The following is an 8062-nucleotide window of genomic DNA, read 5'->3' as shown; positions in this document are numbered from 1 at the left end:
GCCCTCTGCTTTTACCTCAAAACCAACTGCCTGCGATATTCTGTTTGTAGAGATCCAGATCTTCTTACATCTCTGGCTGGTTTTGTGGGTGCTCAGAGTGGTCTGGTAGATATCCAGCTCAATTCCGGGGACCAGTTGAAATAGGGTCCCCTACTCCTCCGCCATCTTTCCCCCCCTCCGAAAAACATATTTCTTTATATACATTTTACTTTCATAGCCACCAAAAAGACTATGTTTCTTTTTAAAAAAAGATTTTATTTATTTATTTGTTGGAGGGTGAGAGAGAGTGCACATAAGCAGGGGGAGCAGCAAGCAGAGGGAGAAGCAGGCTCCCCGCTGAGCAAGGAGCCTGATGCCAGACTAGATAGCATGACCCTGAGATCATGACCTGAGCCGAAACCAGACACTTAACTGACTGAGCCACCTAGGCGTCCCAAGACTGTGTTTCATTTCTTCTAACAGACCCTGTCCACCAATTATGTTGCCCTCAACATATCACTATAGCAACATATATAAATATCTATCGTACATTTATGCACATGTACATGCCTTCTAAAGCACTGTCAGGACACAGACTAGGTTTTCTCACAACTGGGGTTTCTCAGGGGCCACTTAAAAATGATCACTGGTGGGGGGCGCCTGGGTGGCTCAGTCGGTTAAGTGTCTGCCTTCAGCTCAGGTCATGATCCTAGGGTCCTGGGATCTAGTCCCACATCAGGCTCCCTGCTCAGCAGGGAGCCTGCTTCTCCCCCTGCCCCTCCCCCTGCTCGTGCTTTCTCTCTCTCTCAAATAAATAAATAAAATCTTTAAAAAAAAGATCACTTGTGGGGCACCTGGGTGGCTTGGTCGGTTAAGCATCTGCCTTTGGCTCGGGTCATGATCCCAGGGTACTGGGATCAAGCTCCTCGTTGGGCTCCTGCTCAGCAGGGAGCCTGCTTCTTCCTCTCTCTGCCTGCCACTCCCCCTCTCCTGCTTGTGTGCTTTCTATCAAATAAATAAATAAATAAAATCTTTATTAAAAAAATGATCACTGCTTTGTCTTACACAGGACTTTCAATGGGCTTGGGCTGGCCATGAGTCCCAGTTCCCCAGAGAGGAGTTACGGCGATGAAAGGGGACAGCATATTTAGAGTGAGCTGGACACACTTCGGAGGTCACAAAAGAATGGAAATAGGAGGTGGTAGACTAAGCAGGAGATGGCATGTGGGAAGTCACCGCTTTCACCATGTGCATCGAAGAATTCAGGAGCTGCGTTGTAGACTAACACCCAGCCTAATGGTGTCCCGGCTGAGTTGGCCCCAGGGAAGCATGGGTCTGGGGGTCGTGCTGGCTGAGCCCCACTGGCCCTCAGGGCACCACTGTCACTCATGGGCTTTAGAACGGGTTGAGGAGCTCCCTTGTGGGGACCAGGTGTCCCATCTTGTAGAAAGCAGGGTCCTGTGTCCCCTGAGGTGACCATCTGAGTATAGGCGCTAGAGGGAGAAATGGCCATTGCTAGTTCCCAGGCCAGGGCAGCGCTTAGAAGTAGTGTCATGAACTCCTCTATAAACCGTGCATGTTTTGCTCAGTGCGGGGCTGAGCAGACCCTGGTGGATGGTGTTCTTTAACCACAAGAAAAGCTGTCTGCCCTCTGCCCTCCTTCACCAGGCCGGCCTCCAACTCTTCCTGGACCCTCCAGCAGGTGTGGAGGAGTGGGGTCCAGGTCTCTTCAGCAGATTGGGATCTACACAAAATGGGGGGCAGGCCCATCCTTCCTGCTGTTTGAAGGACCTCTTGTGGCTCCTCTTCTTGTGTGGCTCCAGAAAAGCAAGGGTTACAAGACTGGGATGCACGGCAGAGCCCTTAGGGACTTCATCTGGAGACAAAAACGGAACATGGTGAGAGTCCAGGATCAGGGCCTGCTGGTGGCTCCCTGAGCTGCAGTGAGCACTGGGCGGTGGCAGAGCCAGGAGATCAATGAGATCCTGTCAAGGAGGATATGCCCAGGGGAAGAGGTGTGGTCCTGAGGAGCCACTGGTGCCACCAGGCTAGAGGGAAAGTTCCCCACCACCTCGGACTGGTGATGGCGATGCTCAGAGCCACTGCACACGAGGTTCTCAGATCACACACTCCCTCTTCATGGGCCAGTTCACTCCCCAGTTCACTTGGAGCAAAATGATGGCTTTTGTGACCTCCCGGGAAATGAAGTGCTTAGTATGAAACATGCCCATGTAGAAACAGCCTGTTGTAGGAAGGAGAGGATGTTGTGCAGGGAAGTCCCCTGTTAAGTTCATGTCCCACTTAATGAAGAGAAAGAGGGGCCCAGTCAGCAGGGAGTTCAGAGACATAACCCCCCCGCCCCTGGCTAGTGCCACATCTTACAGATGAGGGGCGGCGGGGTCACCGACACTGAGGGGCCAGCCACAGGGCCGGTTTGTGACAAGCCTGGGATTAGAACCCAGGCCTTAGGCCCTTTCCATTGGTCTCTGGGAAGTGCAGAGGAAACTTCCGAACAAGGAGAAGCCAGTGGATGTGTGGAGATGTTGCGTTACCCTTGCTGGGACAGGAATAAGGCTTTACAGAGGCCATCTTGTAAGTGTTTTTCTAGAGAGGCTCAGTAAAGAAAGGAATCATCAGAGAAGAGCAAAAGGGAATTAGCTAAAAAAAAAAAAAAGGAGGTTGAAGTCATGGCTGGACCCATTTTCATACAGTGGGATCAACATTCTCTCAGGCTACATAAGGAACATTCCTAGGAATAGGCCCAATTGCTTATGGCAGAGCTTTAAGTTCAAGGTGAAAGCTTTTTCTTATTTACAGCCATTTGCTCCAGTTCACATGTTCCTTTAGGGTACTTTCTAGGGAATGTGTTAGTATTTCAAGTAAACGTGCAGAATGTCTGTCATATAGATAAAATATTTCCTTTGAAGTTTCATTTTTATTTATTATCAAATTCCCATTTAGGTCAAGAAGACCCAATGTTTTTCTTTGGTAAAATAAAAATGAAAACTGAATTGCTGTTCTCAGCCTGATAGACTGTGCAGTAGAATCAACCAATTTGATGGCATCTTGGGTTTATTTTTTCATGAAGTGAGAGGTGCTACAGGAAACACTAGAGCTGCCCCAGAGCCCTTTCCTGGAAGCTAATTCAGAGGCAGACTCCCCATGTTCTCTGATCTTGGGAATCAACTCACTTGCTTTCCTTGGACTCCTGACTGGCCTAAAGGAGAGAAGAAGTGGGGTGAGGAGAGAAGAGGGTGACAATGTGACAGAGAGCCGAGATGGCAGGGGAGGGATGAGGGTGGGAGAGGTGATGGGGAGGGAAGCTCTAAGGACACTTAGTGAGGACCCAAGTCCTAGGAGTGGACTGGAAATCCTCTCCTGGGAGGTCAGAGTGGTTTGGGGATCATTGCAGACTCTAAAGATAGGTGGGAATGGATTTGGGCTGGGTTCTGTGGCTCTGGTGGGTGCAGCAGTCTCCTTACCTCCAAGTCCTTGCCTCCTTCAAAATATCATGTGTCCTGGTCTCTGAAACAACAAAACAGCCCAACAGGACCAGCTGGGCCCATACTTGTCTGGTGTGTTCTAAAGTGTGTCTTTCTGGTTGCTCAGCTCAGGGTCTTCTGCTGCTCCCATGTGCCCCTCCCTCTGCACCCACAGTTACTCACGGCACAGGAGGTTTGGGGACATTACATCAGTCTGCACCCCCCCAGTTGTCTGGTCACAGTCCATCTGTAGCACAAGTGGGGAGTCTGGAAGTCCCCCCACCCCTAATTTCCTCTCCCACCCCCTGGCTCAGGGGTACCCACACTGGCTGAAGATGAACTGCTCAGTGCTCTCCTTCTGCTGGTTGGTGGTCTTCAGATGCTCCACTGTGCTCTGAAGGAGACTCTCCTGTTTGGACAGTTTGGTTCTCAGTTCCAGAAGTTCCCTTTTCATAGACTGTCCCTGGAGAAGGGAAACGGGCTCTCTGTCAATGGTCAGAAGGCCTAAAGCACCCCATGCATTGTGGCTCTTGAAAATCAAAAGTGGGATTCTATAATCTTCTCAACTATTTCTGGACTGGAGTCCCCCCATTAAAGCCTCTAAAACCCTCCAGCTGAGGCCAGCTTAGAATGAGGCCATTAGGTTGGAACACTGAAAACCTGGGAGCCCCCATGCAGATGGACACAGGCCTCCACTCCTGTTCCTGAAGAGAACCAAGGCAGCTCCAGAACTCCTAGTGGTGGCACAAGAGCTCACATTTAGCACTGACATCAGTTCTAGTGCCTTGGCATCAACAGATAAGACTTGGTAGTTGGGAATGTTATGCCTGGGGAGACAGTCTGCGCTTTTGTAAATCTTTTGACCAACTTCAAGATGGCAAAACACCCTCTCCCTTGGAACTGGCCTAGTTTGGTCCCATAAGGTGTTAGTGATATTATTCTGGCCTTAGAATCATGTCACCAGGGCCTGGGAGGGGGGTAGATTGAGAAACCTTGCTGTCCAGGGTCACTCCAATCGGAACCCAGTCCTCAAGGCTGAGGGCACCAAGGGGGGAAAGGGTCTATTTCCTAGCAGTTGAATTTCCCAGGTTGTGGAAGTAGTCCATGAGATGTTGTTGAATTTTGTTTTGAGTTGTGTGGAAGGGCTGAGAGGCTTGAAAAAAGAAGGGGTGTGGAACTTTTGGGGGGCACAAAGTGATTATGTTTGTACATTGTGAAGCATATGGGCATATGAAGCTATGCTGGGATGGAAGGTTGAAACATCCTACATATTTTGTAAGATAAAACAGAGGTAGTGGATGTCCCTTTTTCACAGTGGGGCTTTTTTTTTGTTTGTTTTCTGTTTGTCATATACTGACCCCTTCTGTTTGCCCAGTGCAAGTAGTCTGTCTTTGTATTTTTCAGACTTTGGTGCTGTGTTCACCTACTCCCTATTGAATACAAGCTCAAATATCTGGCTTATTTAGTGTTTTAGAAAGTTCAGACAAGTTCTGTTGAAGTGCTTTTGGGAGGCAACCCTTAATAAGCAAACCTAACCAGTACCATTCTGTAAACCCTTGGGTTATACAAAATAACTGAACTTAGGGACAGCAGGGGGTGGGGAGTGTGGTGGGTAGGACAGGGGCTGCTCTTCTACCATGGGGTGTGCGTGTGTGTTTGTATAGATGTATCTGCTTATTTCCCTGACTTCCACCCCCTCTTTAGATTTCCTGCCTTATATGCAGATAGCAATACCCCCACTCGCAAACAGTATCCAGCCCTGTTGCCACTGCTTAGCAGGGAAGGTGCAGGTGTATCTTCTACCAATAAGATGAGAGAGACCCCGTGAGTGGAGCCCTTTCTGGGGTCTCTTTGGAAGCAGCCCTGCAGTGCCTGGAGGGGGGCTAGGAATCCCTGCCCCTCCTTTAGGGCCTAGGTTGCAGTCCAGAGATTTGACACATCTGATGGCTTCCCTCTCTTCCTAGGGAACAGAAGTGAGCCCTGGGTTCTGTGTTACCCATGAGACACCCCAGAAAGGCTCTGAGAAGAAAGCCTGAACTTCCCATGAGGCCAGTTTTTATTCAAGCTCCTCCTTCCTATGGAAGACATTTGAGAGAATAGAAATGAGCAGGGCACGCTCACATGCTTTAAGGATCCATGCCCACTGGCAGAGGACAGGTTTTCACCACAGACCTCACAGCACCATCCACTCAAGCCCCTGCACAAGGGGTGGTGGGTCTCCTTCACTCTCCCCCAGCAAAAACTGTCTCAGAAAAGCTGACAAGATGGTGGCAGTGGAGCAACAGGAGAAGCACACCTTCCCACGTTCCCTTGCAACCCTTGGGGGGGGGGGCCTCAACTGGTTGTTGGATGGGTCCTAAGAGCTGTGGCTGCCTCTGTACAGTGCCCCCCAGCAGCGGAGGCTGACCCAGGTTTGATGGAGGAGGCGACACTCACTGCTGAGGCCCCTGGGCAAGGCCAGGAAGGAGGTTCCCTGGTGGAGAAGTCCCAGGGGGTTAGGACGCACCTGCAGGACACCATCCTCCTGCCAGAGATGGTGGGCAGCATGGTGAGTGTCTACAATGGCTAGACCTTCAATCAGGTAGAAATCAAGCCCGAGAGGATTGGTTACCACCTCAGTGACGTCTCTATCACCTACAAGCCTGGGAAGCAGGGCAGCCCCTGCATAGTCATCCTGGAACCACCCACGCCTCCAGCTTCATCCTTCTCAAGTAGCCTGTTGGGCCAATAAGGGCACAGGCTTGTCTTAAAAATAATAAAACAAAAACTGCCCTTAGACCCGGTGCAGTGCTGTGGCGCCTGGGTGGCTCAGAGTGTTGAGCGTCTGCCTTTGGCTCAGATCATGATCTCCAGGATTTGGAGATTCCTGGAATTGAGCCCCATGTCGTTGAGCTCCCAGCTCGGTGGCGAGTCTGCTTCTTCCTCTCCCTCTGATACTGCCTCTCCCCTTCTTTGTACTCTCTCTCTCTCTCTCTCAAATAAATAAATATTTTTAAACAATTTTTATTATGTTATGTTAGTCACCATACAGTACATCATTAGTCTTTGTTGTAGTGTTCCATGATTCATTGCATATAACATCCAGCAATTGCACCCCAAAGATACAGATTTAGTGAAAAGAAGGGTCATATGCACCCCAATGTTCATAGCAGCAATGTCCATAATAGCCAAATTGTGGAAGGAGCTGAGATGCACTTCAACAGATGAATGGATGAAGATGTGGTCTATATATACAATGGAATATTGCTCAGCCATCAGAAAGGATGAATTCCCAACATTTGCATCAACATAGATGGAACTGAAGGAGATTATGCTAACTGAAATAAGTCAAACAGAGAAAGACAATATCATATGGTTTCACTTATTTGTGGAACATAAGGAATAGCATGGAGGACATCAGGAGAAGGAAGGGAAAAATGAAGGGGGGGGATCAGAGGGAGAGATGAACCATGAAAAACTATGGACTCCGAGAATCAAATTGAGGGTTTTAGAGGGGAGAGGTGGGGGGATGGGTGAGCCCAGTGATGGGTATTAAATAAATCTTCAAAAAATAAAAAAAGAAAAAGAACTGGTGCAGTGCTTTGTAAATACAAACTTTAAGCGTTTTCTTACTTCAAGGTTTCACCCTGGCTCTGGTGATTTTCTACATTCTGTAAAAGTCTGTGTTTAGAATCTAGATGACCTCTCTCAACTTGATTTTATAATATGAGAGCCACACCATTACAGACTCAGGGGAACTGTATTTACTCTCTTGCCTGAAAAAACAAAGCAACTAAAAAGACACACAAGATGCATGAAATGTAGATTTCCAAGATACATCAGGCAAAGAAGACAGCCTTCCCAGACAGGGAAACACACAGGTGAGCGGAGCCCTACAGCTGCTCCAAGGTACTGCCTCCAGAGAGTTTCCAAGCAAGGCATGGGGGGAGGGGAAGCTGAGAGGAGCCCAGTGGACCTCCTGGAATTGAGGACACTGAGCTGAGAGGACAGTGTCCTGGGGAGGACAGAGCTGCGGAAAGTCACCTAGCCAGAGCTGTGGAGGGGCCCTGGGGTGGCAGGCAGTGTGGTCCTGCTCAGGGCCTCCATGGGAGGCAAGGACAGCAAGTCAGTGGGCAATCATTTGAAAGCCTTAGAGGGAACAGGACCTGGTGCTCTCACAGGCAAAATGACCCCTAATCAGGAGACAGATCAATCATCTGAAAATAATCCAGAGCTGACACAGATGTGAGAACCACCAGAAAAGGACATTAAAACATTTATTATAGGGGCACCTGGGTGGCTCAGTCGTTAAGCGTCTGCCTTCAGCTCAGGTCATGATCCCAGGATCCTGGGATCGAGCCCCACATCGGGCTCTGTACTCTGCAGGAAGCCTACTTCTCACTCTCCCACTCCCCCTGCTTGTGTTCCCTCTCTCGCTGTCTCGCTCTCTCTGTCAAATAAAATCTTAAAAAAAAAAACAAACATTTATTATAACTGTTTTCCATCAGTTGAAAATGTTAAATAGGTAAATGGAAAATATAAACAAGACCCTATCTATCTTTTTTAAAAAGATTATTTATTTATTTATTTATTTATTTATTTATTTATTTATTTATTTATTT

At 48.6% G+C, this 8062-nt stretch overlaps 1 pseudogene; it reads left to right on the top strand.

The window, feature by feature from the left end:
- The first annotated feature begins 5725 nt into the window (after positions 1-5725).
- LOC123324566 lies at positions 5726-6176 on the top strand (annotated as a pseudogene).
- Positions 6177-8062: the final 1886 nt, after the last annotated feature.

The sequence above is a fragment of the Neomonachus schauinslandi genome, chromosome 4 (assembly GCF_002201575.2).
Source record: "Neomonachus schauinslandi chromosome 4, ASM220157v2, whole genome shotgun sequence".
NCBI classification, from domain to species: domain Eukaryota; kingdom Metazoa; phylum Chordata; class Mammalia; order Carnivora; family Phocidae; genus Neomonachus; species Neomonachus schauinslandi.
The sequence above is the reverse complement of the archived record's forward strand: the minus strand, read 5'-3'. Positions and strand labels throughout refer to the sequence as shown.